Source organism: Cupressus sempervirens, chromosome 4 (genome assembly GCF_028749045.1).
Source record: "Cupressus sempervirens isolate cs-2001-9-10 chromosome 4, ASM2874904v1, whole genome shotgun sequence".
In the NCBI taxonomy this organism is placed as follows: Eukaryota; Viridiplantae; Streptophyta; class Pinopsida; order Cupressales; family Cupressaceae; genus Cupressus; species Cupressus sempervirens.
This window is the reverse complement of record NC_143121.1, coordinates 257,182,743-257,203,320: the sequence shown is the minus strand read 5'-3', so window position 1 is coordinate 257,203,320 and position 20,578 is coordinate 257,182,743.

The following is a 20,578-nucleotide window of genomic DNA, read 5'->3' as shown; positions in this document are numbered from 1 at the left end:
TCCTAGAGGAGCATCATATCTACATCTACACGTCATGTACATGTGAATCTAAAAACATTTGTACATATCTAATTACATCATTTATTGCATAAGAAGGATTCAAAATTTTCATTATATATATTATCCATGCATATCATATCAAAAGAATCATATAGAGATATGTCATTTATGACATGTCCATCATAGATAATCAAGAAGGGTACTTAGGTAAATTTATACATATAACACTATAAATTATAAGAAAAGAAAAACACCATATATAGGAGCATCTCATGTACATAAACTAAAAAAATTTACCATGACACATGTAATGAGATCAAATAATATTTGTAAGATTCATCACATATACTATCAATGTATAGGGGTGATATAATCAAAATATCAAAAAATGAGTGATATCGAAGCATTATATCTTAATATTTAACACTAAAATAAACTAACCCTTGGGTAACCCTAAACCAAATTGAATATATCAAACTAGATTGAAAGGTAACCCTGGCCCTTAACTAATTAATATTATACTTATAAACCAAATTAAATTCAACCATGATCATAAACCTAATTATATATCCCCACTTAATAGTACAAACCTTGAATTTAACCTTGAATCCTTTCCCCAACCATTAACCAAATTGAATCGTTACCCTAAGATTGAACCAAGTTAAACATTGACCTTAAGACTAAACTAAATCACTCTAAACTAGAACTCAATAATATATTCAACACTTTAAAACAAAATTCAAACCTAATTTTTTTGAATTAATGTTGGTTTTTAATCTAAAAGCTCTAACTATAATTCTATATCTAAAACCAAATTTAGCACTTTAAAACTTAATTCAATTTATTAACTCTAGTCCTAATTGAGACCTAAGCTTGTAAACCTAATCAAACAGTAAACCAAATTGAACCCTAATCCTAAAACTAATTAAACATTGATATCAAGGTCTCAAAATGATACATCATAAAAAATTTAGAAGAGACTTGAATGAATTAGGCATCCAATTAAGTAACCCTCCCTCACCATCAAGAGGTGGAGGTGGAACATCAGTGCAAGTAGGAGCCCAGACTACACCCTTAGATGCCTAAGAATATATCTAAAGAAGTGAATACCTTGTCTTTCCATTGGATGCCTAAACCTTTATATCCTAAGTGAGTATTCATCATGTAATATCTAATTAGGAGGGTATTGAAGCACTCTAACACCCCAATCCCTAACTAGATAATTATGTTCGGGTGGACTAATTTCTATTTATCTTGGGTTGGAAGTGCCTATAAGTTTTTTTTTGGAGATTGGAGATTCCCCTATTTGTTTCCTATTTTCCTGTATGGGTAGCCTAAATGTTTATTGCCTTTGCAGAATGGAAGGCCACATAAGAAAATATTGCCTTATTCTATAAAAAGAAATACCCACCCCCTAGTGATATATAGTAAGATCTTTTTCCTAATTTTACTATCAATTTTTTTGGTTAGAAGATGATGATAGAAAAATGATTTAGAAGATAGGGATAAAATGAGAACCATCATTCCTAATGAAGATGCATTATTCCTTGATAAACCCATTTCTATCATAAATCAGCTCCTCCATCCAAAAAATTAGTAATGAGAAATCCCTAGGTCAAGTAATCAATGGAGGGCTCATAAAATTGATCCCTGAGGGGAGATAAGAATCTCATTAAAAATTAGAGATAGGACACTCCTAAATACATATCATACAAAATTCTTGCCAAGGTCTTAGCCTCTAAACTAGAACATATCCTACCCAAGATAATTAACCCTACACAAAAGTGTTTTGTTAAGGATATTTATACATATTGGAGAACTTGATAACCTATTGGAAGACTTTAGATTGGGAAACATTTCCAGGATAGAGTGTAGGCATGCTCAAGTAATTGATTATGAAAATGTCTACAAAAGGGTGGAATGGAGTTTCACTATGATGATGTTGCAAGCCCAGGATTCCATCCAATATTATGTCAAATGGTGTCCTCTCTTATGATTGGTGTGAGGGTTTTAGTAGAGAAATTAATGGGGTTAGATCATAATTTTTAGGACTCTCTAGATCAATTATGAAAGGGTGTCCTCTTGCATCCTCTTTATTTTTTATTGTTGTTGACTCATTACATTATCTCCTTAGAGAGAACTAGTTGTCTCTAAAAGTTAGAGGATCTACTCTCCAAATAATTAATAAGTATCTAACATATAGTTTGTTGATGATATTTTTATTCTTTTTAAGCTAGAAGAGTGCAACACGAGTCATTTAATGATCATATTGCACCTCTTTTCTTTGTATCGGGTGGTAAGATTTATGTCTCTACATCTATCTTATTGGGGCTAAATATTGAGTCCCCTACCTTGTGTAGTAAATATGGTATTGGATGGAGATGTCATAATTAAGTGGTTAGGTACCTAGGGATTCCATTTGTAGTAAACCCTAACATATAAATGAAATGTGTCTTTATATCAACAAGAAAATCTTTAGAAAACTCAACAACTAGAACTCTAATTATCTCACTTTGGTTGGTAGAATTCAAGTATGTTAAAACATTCTCTCCTCATATTGGGTGTACTTCTCTTCTTCCTACTTATTTTATTTAAATCAATTTGGTCTTCTATATAAATCTATTAGGAACATTTTATGGTCACATGGAAAAGGAAATATGAAGAATTGTGCTACCAGGAGTGGTTCACATAAAGAAAGGAGATTAGTAAGTTGGAATGAAAACTTTAAGAAAGTTCAAGGGATTACTCTGGCAATAAAATGGATAGCCAAAGCTTCATAAGTTAATGAAATATGGATTATGATTAGAATTAGGATTATTATATGGTTAGGGATAGGGTTCACATGTATTAGTTCATTACCTGACATGATCTACACTTATAGTTTGCATTAAAAAGTGGATAATATTTAGGATTCAAACTACAATCATAAATAATTTTTAATCAAATCATAATTCTATCTCTAACCTTTCATTCTAATTGTAACCTTAATTCTCATCCTAACACCATCTATTATATATCCTATAAACAATAGGACCATAATAAATATCCGAAACCTAAATATAATTCTAACTAAAACCATAATCCTAGGTAAGTTCCCTAACATTAAAGGACCATAATCATTATAATAATCTTAAGCTTAGCCATCATGAAAACTGTTAACATAACAAAATTGTAAACCATAACCTTGCCATAATCTTAACTTTGTTTCTTCTTGAGATGAACATATAATCCATAATGAGTTCATACAATCCCCCAGTGTCAAAATAACTGTACATGAAAGAAAAATTAGCTTGGTGGCTCCTGTTTTAAGAAAAGAAACCTTGAACTAACCTAGATATAGTTTTTTGGAGTATTATTTTATGATTAGACTTAAAAATTCAGTATTTAATGTTTAATTTGACTTAAGTGTTTAAGTTTATTTATTTAATTGATATAATTTTAATAAAGATATGCACATTTATATAGATCTAGTTGATAAATTTTAGATTTAAATTTTATTAAATAGTAATTTTGTCATGTTTTATGTTGTTTAAACATATATGAAAATTATATTTGATGGACCCACCACCACCCCCTCCCCCTCCCACACCCCCACCTCCGCCCCCTCCATCTCAACCTCTGCCTCCACCTCCACCTCCACCTCCACCCACACCTCCACCACCCACTACAAATGAGCTTTGCGAGACCATGAGGCATAACCTCAATGACCTCATGCATGATATAGAGAGGCTATTCGACATTAGAGGCACCCCCCCTCCCCTCCTCTCACCTATACATCTTGCAGATAACATGCAAGGCATGATTGACTCCATCCATCATTTTGATTTAGACATTGATTCATTTAGATTGTGGAGGGAAAGCATGCATGCCTTCTACTCTGACGGCTTATCGTACAGACAGGTTTATAACTTGCATATAGGTAAAGGAAATTTTAAACATTATTTTGTAAACCCTAAGATGGGTGAAGAAATTAATGACAAGAAGCCTCACATTTCCATTAGGTGGTGTAAACATCCACATATAGCAGTACATTTTTGGGAGCGGTGGTGAACGGTATTTGACCATCCACCACACGCTAACCATGAGGTGCCCATGTACTTCCTTAGGAATTTATGGGCTGAGTTTGAGTTGGGTTTGAAACCCAACTATTTTGATATGAAAGCATTTCAGGGAGTTGGTAGAGGGATGCATCAGGATAGGCCTAGGACAAAGATGAGTGATAGAACAAGAAATCATAGGTGAGCTGAGCCCCTTGTACCTCTTCCTGCACCTATTGTGCCTACTCCTCACCATCATCGAGTAGTTTCATCTGCTCTTACCCATTTGAGTGCCCTTTCGAGAAATTTAGTATAGTAGTGGATGCAGGTGGTACATGCTCCTCCACTTGGACATGTTTGTACTAGCTGTGGATGCATATGCACAGGCCCCCAGAGCGATCTTGATGCATCACACGATGGCCATTATGCTGAGGGTGCAGATTTTGATGATGATGTATACGTTGCCCATGGTGATGGCAGTGATAAGATAGACGTGTCATCATTTGTTGACCTCATGCAGTAGGGAGAGCCTGGAGAGGGTCAAGAGCAGCAGGTAAAATTTTAATTTTAATATAAATATAAAGTACACATAATTATTTACTTTCTACATACATGTGTAATTGTATTAACCATATTAATTTTTACTTTTGAAATAACAAAGGATGGATGATACTGTTCCTCCTAGGAGACAATATACGTTTTTTTTGAGACCTACAGACATTGGCATCCCTTATATGGTATGCACTTTGAATTACACTGTAAAAATGTACATTCAAACTCGAATTTAATAACATGTGCTCATATGTTCTTTTTATCTAATTTTGTAGGGATTTTCCACATCTACACAGATTGATGTTAGTACAGGTCCTACTCCAGTTACCACTGAGGCACAACCTCAAATACATGTGGTATGAACTTTTGACTAAAGACAAATAATTTGTATTATTTTTATGTATGTACATTGTTATTAACTTATAATCCAAACAATTTTGAATCACATGTATATATATTTTGTGTTTTGATTTTACAAACATGAGCCATATCATACTCATCCATACAAGCCTCAGTATAGTCTATTTTTGACTCCATCTTATGACTATAGTGCTAGCATACCCGTAGACACATTTGTGACATTGACTACCACTTAGGTATGATATATATATACATGTTAAATTTATAGTGTATAAAAAATGTAGTGTACAAATTATGCACTTTGTAATTATTCATGTATATTTAATTTTGACTAAAAGTTTATGTATCCATAATTTTAGGACTATGTCACCATGAGTGTTGCTGAGAGCACAGGACTTGGCCAGATGGAGGTACCTACATCATCATTTGAGGTTAGTATTGTGATTTATGTACATAATATATAGTTCATTATGCTCTAAAATCAAATTTTAAAAATGTATGTATTGTAAATTACAAGACCTCACCACTGCTGCATTTGGTAGTTTTCACAGTGCACCTCCTCCCATTACTGAGGGACACCCATCTCATGTGGCATTTATTTTATTATGTAGTGAATATTTAATTTATTTTCAAGCTAGATTTTGAAACCCATTTCAATTAAGCATGTACATGATGAGACGTGCCTCATGTTACACAAGGTGATCCATCTACCTCATAGGGTGTTTGACATGACGAGATGACTCATATTACACATGATGATCCATTTGAGTTCTCTTTGCGTGGAGTAAAGAGGACATTCAATTAGATAGATTAGGTCTTTTTGGCACCTGTAGATTGTGTTTTTATGATGTATATTGTTTATGATGCATACACTTTGTGTTAGGATAGTTAAAACTGTATGTTAGACCATGTATTTTTTCACTTCATAGATCATGTTATGATGTATGTTAGACCATGTACTATTTTTTTACGACTTCTTATCATGCTTGTGTATGTAGTATATATTATTATGTTTCATCATGTTTTAAGTATATTCAAACCATTTTCTTTATTCTGACATATTTTATTCATGAACATATAACACATTTTGTAAGTATATATGCAAGATGAACAATAATTTTAACTATCTATAGAGCATTATTGGATAAACATCACATCAAATTTATGCATTGAGATTCATAAAAATAAAATTGACCTACTAGATTAAAAAAATGTATTGATAACGTACCTAACAATGTATCATACATGATCTCAATGTGTTATTTGGTAATGTAAGACTCATTATCATCTAACAATACCTATTATGTGTTGGTAAAAATATGAATACCTATCATAACTTATAACAGACATAATGACCTATTAGGACTCCTATGTCCCCTTAAGACACACATGTATGGATAACGTACCTAACAATGTATCATAAGTGATATTAATGTGTTGTTTGGTAATGTAAGAGTCATTATTACCTAATAAGACCTATTATGTGGTAGTAAACATATGAATACCTATCATAACCTATAACAAACATAATGACCTATTAGGACTCCTATGTCCCCTTAAGACACACATGTATGGATAACGTACCTAACAATGTATCATAAGTGATATTAATGTGTTGTTTGGTAATTTAAGACTCATTATCACCTAATAAGACCTATTATGTGCTAGTAAACATATGAATACCTATCATAACCTATAACAGACATAATGACCTATTAGGACTCCTATGTCCCCTTAAGACACACATGTATGGATAACGTACCTAACAATGTATCATAAGTGATCTTAATGTGTTGTTTGGTAATGTAAGAATCATTATCACCTAATAAGACGTATTATGTGCTAGTAAACATATGAATACCTATCATAACTTATAACAGACATAATGACCTATTAGGACTCCTATGTCCCCTTAAGACACACATGTATGGATAACGTACCCAACAATGTATCATAAGTGATCTTAATGTGTTTTTTGATAATGTAAGACTCATTATCACCCAATAAGACCTATTATGTGCTAGTAAACATACAAATACCTATCATAATCTATAATAGACATAATGACCTATTAGGATTCTTACGTCCCCTTAAGACACACATGTATGGATAACGTACCTAACAATGTATCATAAGTGATCTTAGTGTGTTGTTTGGTAATGTAAGACTCATTATCACCTAATAATACGTATTATGTGCTAGTAAACATATTAAGACTTATTAAAACATACATAAATTATTATGACCTATTAGGACTCTCATGTCCCCTTAAGACACACATGTATGGATAATGTAAATAACAATGTATCATAAGTGATCTTAATGTGTTGTTTGGTAATGTAAGATATAATCAATACGATGAATACAATGAGTAATGATCTAGCATATAATCAATACAATGAGCAATGATCTTTAAATTATCATGTACAAGTGACTTGTTTTTAATATTACAATCAATAGTAGTTTGAAACTTCAAACAAACATTAATTTAAACATGCTTGAATGTAAAAGTAATGGAACAAAACAAGAGTTCATTACTTAAATTGACAATTAATTTATAACTTATCAAGTGCATACCTTTAACTTTCAAATAGAAGTAAACTCTCATTTTTTAATTAGTTTGTACAACATATTTCACACTATATGTAAGACAATGTCAATGATATATTTATAGAAGTGAACTCAAAACATAAAATTGGTTCAACACATCTCTTCAAACGAGGTCTTGTAAATAAAATTGTAAAACAAAAACACATGTTAATAAACACATAAATTAATATTCAAGGTATCTGAACTATATAAATATATGTGTAATTTGTATGGACTTACTATGTGAAATTGCACAGGATGTTGATGTTCGATCCACTTTAACATTTAAATTTGCATAAATTGTAATTGAGACCTGAATAAGAGGTATATATAAGTTCTTTAAATTGGTATTGAAAACACAAACATACATGTAATTAAATTATATAAGTACATATATATAAAAATAATACAATAATGAAAAAACTTACATGTGTTTGATTTGAATGTAGTCATCCCACTGTACCATTTGTATCCTCTCTCTTTTGCAATGCATCTATGATTGTCTTGTGCTTGTCCATTGAAATTGTCCATAATACCTTATTGGTCAGTCTCCCTCTATATCTTTTTAATTTGATATTTGTTGCCACAACCAAATGAGAATAGTGTAAAATCTTCTTTTCGATTTGGTAGTCTTCAAATGTTGGCAAACCATTTCTTCTTGTTAGGTATCTACATAGCCAAGTGCCAGCTACAATGACAGACCCAATTGGATACTCAAAACCATCACCGTCTACTTGATGACATGTCAATTTTTTCTTAGGTTCCAAACATCTAGCTAGCCAATACTCAATCTATTCATTGTTATCACTAGGTGCAATAATAGCATAAACATGTCCTACAAGATAAGATAAAGTACAGAAACACTTTAATCACATGAGTGTACATACACAAATTATATAAATTGAAGCATGAGATCACAAAAAAATCTAATTAAATTGTGCATACCAAGTTCTATGAGGTCTAAAATATGATCATAGTCTTTTGATGCAAAAGTAACATTCTGGCCTTCATTTACTATATCATCTTCAAAATGCATGTTAGTAGGTGCTATTGATCTTTGTTGCCAATATTCAACCCATTATGTATTCTCACATTCTTCCCATTCACCTGCAAGACAAAATTGATAAAAACAAGCAAGCTCCCTAGTCCATATAGTCCAAGTGTTAGAATCTGAACTCCTAAATGAATACCATTTAGCTGACCCACTAATTGTATCATAGCCATATCTTCAAGGGATATTATTTTCTTCAACTAGGTATAAGAAACGTTTGATTATAGAGTTCTAACTTGATCCTATGTATAAATATTTGTTACACCATTCGACAATCTCATGTGAATTTCAATTGCTCTCTACTAAGGGCTCTCTTCACACATGCACCGACACCATCATGTTCTCCTTTACCATGTCAAGCCTCAAAAAAACTCCACACATGTTGGATGTTAGTTTTCCTATGTGTCCTACTCAACCAATAGAACATTCTAGCATTCTTGAATTGTCCTATACAATTATCTGACCATATCCAATGTTGTGTCATTTGAATTTGTCTCTCTTTTAAATTATCATAAAAGACCTTGAAACAATATTGGACAAACTTAGATGAATGGAGTTTATTATCACTTATATAAAAATGGTACTTTCTCAATATTTTTTGATCCTCCTCCGTACTATCAAGTGCATGCCTATGAACTATATGAACATAAATTGTTACTTGTAATGCCCCGCTCGGGAACCCAAGAGAAATAAACCTAACATGTTACAATGTTTACTGAACTATTTAAAAAAAAAAATTTAAACAACATCAAGATAACATTAATGCGGAAGCAATATGAACATACACACCAAATACACATTAGCAATTAAAGATATAGTTTCAATTCCTCAAGGGTTCCTTTATGTTGAGTCACATTTAATAATTTTAAATTAATTAGTTTAAATTTCAAGTACAATGTCTCATGATCATAAGAAATAACAGATACATAATCACATAAGCAAAGCATAAGTATATCTAATACAATGAAAGTACATCCACTAAATAACATCCACTACACATGTTGTAGGGTATGTGAGAATAGATACAATACATCAGATTACATGATAACATATATACATCAACTACAAAGAAGTCTCAAAGATAAGAAATAAGAATGATAAAGGTACATGTTCTGCAACGAACATCCAACAGCTAGCAATGTGAGGGAAAAACCCAAATGGTAAGAAGACACTACCTCCCGACCGCGTGGTTACCTAATCAGGCTTCCACTCCCACCATGCAGGGAAGATAATGAACGATCCACATATGGCTATCAAACATAAAAAATTCCTAGGCAAGGAATTCCTAATAGCCAAAACTACCTCAAAGGTAACACATACTACTCAAGAAGATAAAATAATCCAAAAGTAAGAACATTCAATCCAATACCGACACCACATAACCAAACATCATACACGAACCAAGTATAAACCAAATACCAAGATCATAAGATAAAGTCAACGAAAAATAATCACCTCAAGTCAAGAACCACATATCAAGAGTACATCATCCATGAATCACCAATCATCATCAATGAAAGTAATAACCAAAATAAACACATCCAACAATAAGTACACCACCAGAGGTACACAAAATCTATAGAGGAGACTCAAGCTACATACTAGGGAGTGTCATCACATGGCTACTTGAGTTACCTTGGACTGATCTCTTAATAGATCCTGGACTCTCAAGCGTTGAGTTACCCTGGACTGGTTACTCTGAACCCCAAACCCTCAACATGACACATGTGGAAACCAAAAAGCCCTTGCAAAAAGACGAGGAAATCATCCCATTCCCATCCTTAGTCTATACAAGCACTCAAGGCATGGGTGGATCAAATATCTCTAACTTATCTTTTTAGTGTGTTTCCCTCCAAACAATTTTTAATTACTAGATTATCACTTATTACATAACTTGCAATAGGTTACCCTGACACTGACCACTTTGGGTCCCAAACCCATATTGCAAGCCACTCCCAAGTCACGTACCTAGACAACCTTTCCTAAGCACATAAAAACACAGTTGTGTCCCATACCACAACACCCATAATGATCAAACTCGGTTCCTTAACAGGCAACCTGAAAATAAGATGGTTCTCCCATCCAAGTACACATAAAAGCTCCACAAGGTAAATCTCATAAATATAATCTCAATATGAATCAAAAAACACATAATGACATCTAGCCATATAAATATTATAAAATAAATCTCACAAAAACCTCCAGTGTACTCTTTAGACAGGTCAACATCTAATCAACACCAAAATCCAAAGCATAGATAGTATAAGCAAAATAGTATAGTTTCATAGTTGGGTTTGATTTGAAATTACACAATTGGTTAAAAAGTAAAGTTTTAGTTTTGTCTTCAACGTACGTTTTAAGTGTAAAAGATTCTCGGTTTATTCCATCTAGCAACCCATTCATTTATTCAACTTAAATATGTAAAATTACCATCATAATAAAAGTCATTTCCTAGTAGAATAATCTGGAAATAATCGTTTTATTCCATTTAGGTTATAAAAAGAAAATAATAGTTCACTGATTTTAAATAAGATAACCATAATTTTAATAAAATCAATATTATTAAATATGATAAATTAATAACTTCATTAATTAACTCTTATCGTTAAATCCTAATTAAATCAAATTTAATTATATTAATTAATAATTAATAAATCTATTTAAATTTATTTAATTACAAAACATTTATATAAATTAATAGTAAAATTATTAATAATGAATTATATAATTTAATAATACAAAATGTTATTAAATTATAATGTAAATTTATTACAATTTAAATTAAATAAATTTTAAAACGTATTAAAATTTATTAAAAATGAAATATATATATATTGGCATGTTTAATGGCCGACCGGTTAGTACCTACGACAACAGGGTACCCTGTTGCGTGCAGCAGCGGTACTGGCTGTCGTGACCATTAATGCCAGCAGCAGGTACGGGGGGGGGGGGGGGGTAATATCCCCATCCTATCCATTGTATTTTTAAATTTTTTTTTTTAAATATACAAAACAAAAACCATTTCGCCCCCCCACCATTCAATTAAATTTTAATAGTATATATTTATTTATTTTTAATATATATATATTTTTTAACATATTTTGCAAATATGGTTCGATAGAAAAATTTTTATTAACCATATATATATAATTTGAAATTTTATTTTTAATAAAATTTTAATCTAATACAATGCCCCCTTCAATATTATTATTTTTTAAAAATAAATGGTTGCCATTTAAATTTGGTAGGAAAAATTAAGTTGAAACAATCAAATTTTCAATCTACGATCAAACCCTTTCCAATTTTAAATTTCTCAATCAAGAACAAATAATTGCATACCAGAAATACAACAAATGCAAAAGACACGGAGCAGACAGAAGTTTGAAAAACGAAGAACTACTATACAATTAAACCACGAGATCCTACCTGGATCTGATGCTAACCTCTGACAACTAGATGCAAATTCCAAATGCAAGCAAAATCCTTCAAGCCACAAAAAATTCCTTTCTTTTCCAAACCCTCTGAGTTTCTCTCCCAAAACCTGTGTGTGCCCTAAAACTTGTGTGTGCAATAATGACTCGAAAACCCCCTAATATAAACTCTAATAACCTTTTAGGGTTTCTATCTCCACAACTCTAAAATTACAATTATTTAATTTAATTAATTCTTTCATGCACAATTAATTTGCTTTTTAATTAAGATATTATTTTATTATTCCTTGCATGCACATTAAGTGAATTATTAAATTACTTTATTTAATTTTCCACTTGACTTCGCTTTAAATTAATTTATTAACTTTTAAAATCTCATGTGCACTTTAAAATATCTTTATTAATTTCACATATTTTATCTTTCAATTAATTTCCTATATTCTAATCTCATACACGCATCATGTGAACTTAAATCTTTTTCATAAATTAATATCTTTTCACTTCTTAATTTATTTTTGAACGTTTAATTTGATAAATATTTATTAACTTAAATAACAATAATATTTAACATTTATTTAAAAATGAGCTCTAAATATACATATTATTATTAAATTAAATAAATATTATCACGTTCTAAATTTATTCTTAAAACTTTTATCTTCGAATTCAATTCTTTTTATTTATTTAATTTCTTAATTAATTAAATATAATTAAATATAATTTATATCAATCTCTCAAGTTATAAATAAAATTGTTATAATAATTTTCCATTAAATTAAATCATTAATTTAATCCTCTAATTAGACTTAATTAATAGAAAATTTATCAAAGACTCACAAAACAACATACGCACAAAATACTCACGGGTTTTAAAAAAAGCTAGACAGTCTGTTATGAGTCCTCCTTGCAGGACAAGTATTTTAGGCTATGGCTAGGATTGGACCTGATCATTATCTTCCCATTCTCACCATTTGAGTATTTGTAATACGACATGCTCATCTTGGCAATTCAAGAAAGTCGATGCCTGGTACCTGCATCCTGCATAAAAGATGAGCATGTACATCTATATAATTATATATCTCTAAACTAAATAGGCAATGGCGGGGAGTGGTGCATTGTGTAGATCCAGACTAGCAGGTGACTACGATTCCCTCCCTTAACCACATCAAACACGTTAGACAAAAAGATAAAACAAACACATGCACCATACACATCCAAGTATGGGGTAAGTATCATAAAAATCACAAGTATAATATCAAATGCATACATATAATAATGCATCTCTATCATAATCATCATCACGTTACATTGTTACGAAAGAAAACATATTTACTAATTAGGAATCATCAAGACATCATTAACAACACGTGAAATGAAAACAACTAAGCAATAATAACCAATATATTTGTAATTCAAGACATGAAATAATATTATAATATTGTAAATCTAGTATCTCTAAACTAATCAATGCATAAAATCAACCTAAAAGAATTTGACAATGATAACAGAAATGCAAACTAGGGGTAGGCACTACATTACTTGCACTGAATTGTAATATTGTGGCTATACCTCTTCTTGCGGTGCAAGCATGTAGTTCTCTGCAAAGTCAACAACTGAAATTATAGTACCAATTAGAAATGTATTCTTACATATGTGAAATTGTCCATCAAGCTATCTAGAATATTGAGAGTGTTTAACATATTTTGGTATGATCACACTCTTAAACTCATCCATAAATGCATGACAACTAACTTTATCTGTAACTAGATCACACCTTCTTCCAATCTTCCCATCCTTCAATGGATATTCAATAGTTTTGAATCTTTTTACCTCAACTAATTGTTGTCTCAAAGTAGTCAAAGCATTTTCATGCAAACATTCATCTAACAAAGAAAGATTACCGTACATATCACACATACCGGAAAGACATGCATTGAAAAGAAAGTATTGATCATTAGGTGGCTTACAAAACAAACCTGATATGAAATATTTTATAGTTTGAGGTGGTATTTTTATACCACATTCCTGCAACATTTCTTTACTATGCATGGTACTACGTATAGATCAAAATACATCATAATGGTAATGAGATTGAATATGAGTTTTACAACAACATGTGATTCTTTCCTTGTTAATCCTTACATACCATGGTTTACACTTTTCAAAAGATCTTTGACTAATGGTAATATTTAATACCTTACCATCTACAATTTTTTTAAACAATTCAGTTTGAGTCATGTCCAAAAGGTGTTTAGGATGTGGATCTCATATTTTTGACCCAATTCTCAATTTAAGAACATCTCTTGAATTAGGTGATACTCTTGTATTATCATGCCAAAAATTTTCAATCAAACTTTTGACTTCACTAGTAAGTTTCATATCACATCTTAGGAGTCTACCACTAGAAGTCCATAAAATATTTGCTGGATCACATTCAAAGTTAACCCTTCTCTTTACAACTCTTTCTAAAGTCTTACAATTCACATTAAGATATCTACTTATGTTGCTAATCAATCTTTTGTCAGATGTTGATTTGTTAACTAAAGTTATTGTTATTGCTTGTCATGCTATATTCTTATCTTTACATCCACTTCTTTTTCCAATAACATCAAAGGCACTAGCAACAGTGGATACAACTTGTTTTAAAGACTCATTTTTATTCTTGGGTTTTGCATACATTCCCAACCTTCTCATTACTTGTCACATTTTAGACATTTTAATTAGTTGCAACATTAATTGACATTGAAACTCATATTTCTTATTATAAAAAAATGCACATACAATCTATTAGCATGTGTCCTAATTTGTCTCCATGAAACCAATCCCTCAAGATTATCTAACACATCATTAGGAATATGAAAATTATGTTTAGACACTTTACTATTATTTTGACATGTTTGTTTAGTAGTTGGTGTTTCTATGTCTACATTCATGCAATTTTTATTTTCAGACACTTTACTATTTTGACTGTTATTTGGGATTTGAATATCATTTTCAAGTTTTCTTGGTATTTCTTTTGGGGCATGCATTTCAATTGGAGTTTTTTGTGCATGATCGTTTGAAAATTGCTTCTCATGACAAAAATCTAAATCATTTAAATTGTAACCTGATTTTAAAAAATCACCAATTTCATCATGAGAGAAAATTTGAGGGTTTGGAGACACACCTGTATTGAATGCATGATTAGAATGTGGACCTGGATTTTCTTGTATTGGGTTCTCTTCTTTGACCTCTTCATCCATTGTGGTATCCTCAATGTCTTTCTCTTTCGAAACATTGTTCAAGTCTCTAATTATCTATCTTCTCTCTCGTTAATGTCGTGCTTCATTCTCTTTATTTGCTATGATCTCCTCATTTGTCAGAACTTTTGCTTTCTTCTTTCTTCATTGTTTTGATCCCATGTTTGCACCAATTTTGAATTTGAATCAGTAGCTTGCAAATTGTATAAGAGGAAAAGAAAACAGAATAAGCATGATAGAATTCACTATTGCAAATCGAAACTATCATTCAATCATTTCAATCATTGAAACTCGGTCTGTGGGGCATCTTTTGGGGCCCAACAGTTACATTAGAAATGGGTACCCAATTTTTAAATAATCGAGTACAACAGTTGAAAGCAATCAGGCACCCAATTTTTGAATTACAAATTGGGTGCCCGATTCTTGAGACATGAGCAGGAATTTGGTATGACACCCGACTTTTGCATGGAGTTTTGCCTTGGGGAAAGGTATGGCACAGGCTTGGTCCCACCAAGCCATGCCTTTATGATCTATTTTTTTTCTAAGGCATTTGATCAACAATTTTTGGTATTTTCATAATTTTTTTATAGTCATCCCCATTGAATTTTTTGATGAGACAAAAACTCATTATAGGTCTTACTATTCTGATTCCAAAAATGTAAATTTTATAGTGTTATTAGTTTATTTGCTATTTTTCCATTATTTATTAATCAAAACTATCTCCTAAATGTTAAAAAGTGACATTCACTAAAACTTTAATAACATTTTTATTTTATAATTTTTCTTAAATTAATTAATCTGTCATCAATCTACATACAATTATTTTGATGTTAATTTTTTTTTTTTGAAAAATGTGAGATTTTGATCAAATTATGTGGTCCGTAGACGAGAGGTTTTAAAATTTACCTTTATAGCCAATTAATAATTAATAAAAAAAAATTATTCAATAAAAAATTAAGAAAAAATATTGTCATTAATCTTAGGTGTATTAGGTAACTCTCTTTAAAAGGATTTGCAAAAAATCATATATTTGTGTCAAATTATGGTGTCTGTACACGAGCATGGTATGGTCCTGAAACAGGCATTTTGAAAAAGTGGTTTTTAAAGATCCATACCAAAAACATAATCTATCATATGGGTACACAAATAAATTACATATTCAAAAACTAGATTCTGAACACTAAAATTTTTATTTCTAGAGTTTTTTTATATTCAATCTCTAAATACCTCAAGTTTTGACATCAATTGACAAAAAAATTCAAAAACAGGAAAAACACTTCCACTTTTTGGCCAAAAGTGAGACCCAAATTCTTGCACTGACCCAACAATATTGTTATTCTAACTACTAAAAATATTTACTACCATCTTAAATATTTTCCTAAAAAATCTACCATTGTATTCGATGCCATAACAAGTGCTTATAATTCCTTACTTTTCTATACAAGTATATCCTATTCTTTTGATTTTTTCTTAACCATATTTAGATTTTTCTAAATGATTAGTAGATAGACTTTTGATTATAGACTTGCCCTTGTATTTTTATGTAGGAAAACTTGTGTCACACATTATAAAACTATCCAAAAAAAAACACAAAATAAGTTTTTAGCACTATTAGAAGAGAAGAAGAGAAGAAGAGAATGAAGAACCTGGAGAGAAGAAAACCAAAATAAGTAGTTGACGTTGTAGAGGGTAAAGAAAAACCAAGTTATTGCAGACAACCAAGGGAGAAGTGAGAACAAAGCACTCACCAAGAAAGTAGGAAGATCAGTGCATCTTTGAGGATATGGAGTAGATTTCTACATGCCAAGTTAGTGCCACATTTGAGGTCAGAACACTTAGTATTCTTTCTTATCATTGCATCTATTTGTAATACCCTAATAGGAAAAGCTTCATTACTATTGTAAACTCCTCTAACAAGGTAGCTTTCACAAGCTTTCATAACCCTAATAGGTTATAGACATTCTTAACAGGATGTACTTCTAGAACAAGCATGTGTTGATCTTAACAAGATGCCCATTTACATGTATTATAAGGGCTGGTGGGTATATTATTCCCATCGTAGTTTTCACCATCTAACCAAGGTTTCCATGTACAAAAATTATCCATTTCATCTTGATCAATGTTTTTGTGTGTGAGCTTACTTACTTTTATCTTACTATATTTATCTTGGTTTTAGCTATAAAGTGGGCTATATTAAGATTAGTGGAAATGGTCAAAGGAACAACTAGTTTTATTAATGGCACTGATTCAACCTCCTCCTTCCCTCCCCCACCCTTCAATATCAATTTTGACCAATAGAATAAATAATGTATTGATTTGAGGATGACCTAGAAATCATACCAAGTGAACACGCTAAAGTACTCTGACCCATACTCAGAATGCATATTTTCTACCCCATTGATTTTCAACAGAAGCTATGTACAAAGAGGACGTATATATGCCCCCCTCCTTAGGATGACTATGTCACCATAGACATCATAAAGAAGAGAATCAAGGATAACTACTTCTAACAATGTAGAGATATCCTCTAAAATAGTATATGCCAACAACTTAGCAAACATAAGTAACTCTTATAAGCTAAGGTAATAGATAAATTACAAAAGGATATGTCACGTATGATAAGAGACCCTCGAAAGGAAGAGATCTTGTGTACAAGACATCTACCTTCAAGAGGAGTGTCAATGACAAATGTACAACTTCAAGAAAAAGTATAGGAAGTAACCACATGGAAAAGAGAAGAGAAGAAGAATAACATTATACCTCCCTAAGTGGTTTCAATTTCAATTTATACTAAAAATGTTATTTCAAAAAAACATAAGATTGCACTTGGGGTATTAGTCTACAAGCAATAACTATAAATAAATACAAGAAACCATGTCATCATATAAAAGGAAAACAAGTCAACAAAGGGAGAAAATGTATCCTATGATATAGATATAAACAGGAAATATTGCATTTCTCCCCAGGTGAGAAGACAAGAAAAATTACTATTGTCTTACTTTCAAAGTAGAACAATGAGTCCCCCAAAAGATAGGCTAAAAATGCCACAATCCTAGGAGTAACATAATATGGATGTAGGTGTATCAAGTAAAATGATCATGAAAATACCATTCAACATTGCAATTCATATGAAACATATTATAAGCAATGAATTGAAAATAAAATGAAGCATAGAAAGATATCTCTTAGGTGTGAGGACATGTAAAGAGAAGCATCCAATATTTGTTTACTCATCAAATAAAGGTGTTTTATACACAACGTTAAGAATAGAAAATGTTGGTGTAGAACCTAGTGTTTCCCAATCATAAATAGGTAAGAAACCACTTATAGATTCAATGTGAGTAGGATCCTTAGGATCTAATTCTATAATTATGAAAATAAGGCCATAAGAATCATTTTTCAACAAGACATAGATTGTAGTTAGATGTAATGTCCCCATCTTTTTAGCAACTCAGTGGAGTTCTTAGCCTTTACGTTCTCCAAGGATAAGTGGAGAAATAAGAAATTGATTAAATTAATTTCTTATAAAGTCATTAAATAAATTAAAATTAAAAGACAACTTTATATTTAATTAATTTAATTTTCTAGCAGCACAATTAATTATTGTATTGCAAGGAGAATCTTCTAGACAGTGCATTAATTATTGGAAAGGGGGAAGCCTCTAGTAATTTAATTTTCTAGAAGCACAATTAATTATTGTATTGCAAGGGAGAAGTTTCTAGACAGTGCATTAATTATTGCAAGGAGGAAGCTTCTATTAAATGCAATTAATTAATATTTTATTTCCTTCTAGAAGGGTGAAGGAAAAGTATAAATAGAGGTGGAAGCTTCTTTGTTTAGCATTGGATGATGGTGAATTGCACTTGATAGGAACTTGGATGTAAAGTTCTATTCTTGGCATTAGAGAATGTTCATCCTCTCTTGTGACATTCTAGATGCCATTCCCTTAGGGTTTGGCCTTTAGAATTCATTGCTATCAACTCATTGACAGGAAGCTTGGATGCATTTCCAGCCATAGGCAGATTGGGTGTAATTAATGAGTTGAATAGTTTTTTATGTATTTGATGATGCTAGAGTAATTAGTGAGTTGTTATGTATTTAATTTTGTTAGTTTGAAAATATTATTTCAGCAGTAGTTCAATTTTTAGTTTGCATGCATTCCTTTGTTTTTGTTCATGTTATGTGGTTTAAATCTATGCAAAGACATTACAATCTCTTTTAGAAATTGGTTTAATTCTTGGGCATTTCTAGGGTGCCCATTACAGTGGTACCAAAGATATAAGTCCTACCATCCTATGGAGGTCTTATAGGGAATTTAGAATAGCTAAATAGAGGGAAAAGTGTTTGACACAATGTTTAGACGATTATTGGGTAATTAGAGGTGGGGCAACATTTGCAACAAGAGTAGAATAGGCGAATGGATATGGTGATGCAGCTTATGGCTAGACAGATGGGCATCAATATTGAAGATTTGCATGTTGCTCTAGTACAGGAGGTAGTTGATTCCTCAGGTGGGACCAAGGCATGTATAGAGCCACCTAGCTATAATGTTGGTGATGTCGGTGTTTCAGTGGAGTCAATAGATGTGGGTTTAGACTCTAGTATTATTGATTTGTAATCTGGCATTGAGTCATATGTGTAGATTCTGGAGTCCACATATGAGGCTTTGTCAAGGGATGATGATGCAACAATAGTGGGATTAGGAGAATGAGAGGATACTATCATATCAACAGCCACTTCTGTGTCAATTGAACCATCCAACAAGGAGTTTAGCAGTATTCATGTAGTGGTTTATGTGTGTTCTAATGATGGCACACAAGTTGATGATTATTAGTTTTCATCAACTACAGATTCAGTTCAGTTTTTTGTTGTGACAGTTAGTGTTGTTCCTATGTCCATATATTTTGATGTGGCTACACCTATTGTTGATATAGTTGGCATGAGTGCATACGGTTTGCCTATAGCTACATATTTTTTAATGCATGTTGGTGATGATTAGGATTCCAGTCCAATATATATAATGTGGGTGGATACAGGGAAGAAGAGATTTTATATATCTTCTACCGTGTTTCATTTCGGTGACATTTTGACTTCTACATTATTAGGACAAGTTTTGAGTGCTAGGCTGCATGACATGTGGTTGGTCTTGATGATGCTAGTTTGTAGTTGGTTTAATGTCCATAGGGATGTCACATACTACTTCAATTGGGATCCAGGTGGAGGTTGGAGTTCATTGTGTTGCTAGATTGCTTGAGGACAAGCAATTTCAAGGAGGGTAGACTATAATGTCCCCATCTTTTTAGCAACTCAGTGGAGTTC